The 466-nt window shown below is 42.9% G+C and overlaps 1 non-coding gene across 1 annotated transcript; it reads right to left on the minus strand.

The window, feature by feature from the left end:
* Positions 1–361: 361 nt before the first annotated feature.
* trnap-agg (transfer RNA proline (anticodon AGG)) lies at positions 362–433 on the minus strand. Its single transcript has one exon. It is a non-coding gene; the product is annotated as a tRNA-Pro (tRNA).
* Positions 434–466: the final 33 nt, after the last annotated feature.

Raw genomic sequence — 466 nt, forward strand, 5'->3', positions numbered from 1 at the left:
CGTCCGGGAGTTGAACCCGGGACCTCTCGCACCCTAAGCGAGAATCATACCCCTAGACCAACGAGCCACAAAAGGTTGAAATTTATCTCAAGAAAAATCGAAAGTTCTTAGTTGAGCTTTAGAACATATTTTCGTTTGAACAATTAAATATGTTTGTGAGGTCTAAAGAAAAGCACAGTCAGAGCTGAATGAATAGTTTAGAGATTCATAATGCCTTCTACAAGGTATCTAAACATACACTTGATACTAATGTCAAAGGAGGAGACATGAGCAAAGAGCATGTGTTCTAACATGTTTAAAGAGAACTCAGGTGCATTTCAGGGCTGGTACCAATGGCCACTACAAGACCTTTGCAAACAAGGGGCTCGTCCGGGAGTTGAACCCGGGACCTCTCGCACCCTAAGCGAGAATCATCCCCCTAGACCAACGAGCCACAAAAGGTTGAAATTTATCTCAAGAAAAATCG

The sequence above is a fragment of the Seriola lalandi genome, unplaced genomic scaffold (genome assembly GCF_002814215.2).
Source record: "Seriola lalandi dorsalis isolate HSWRI2012SDOR001 ecotype SW California unplaced genomic scaffold, Sedor1 jcf7180001999113, whole genome shotgun sequence".
NCBI classification, from domain to species: domain Eukaryota; kingdom Metazoa; phylum Chordata; class Actinopteri; order Carangiformes; family Carangidae; genus Seriola; species Seriola lalandi.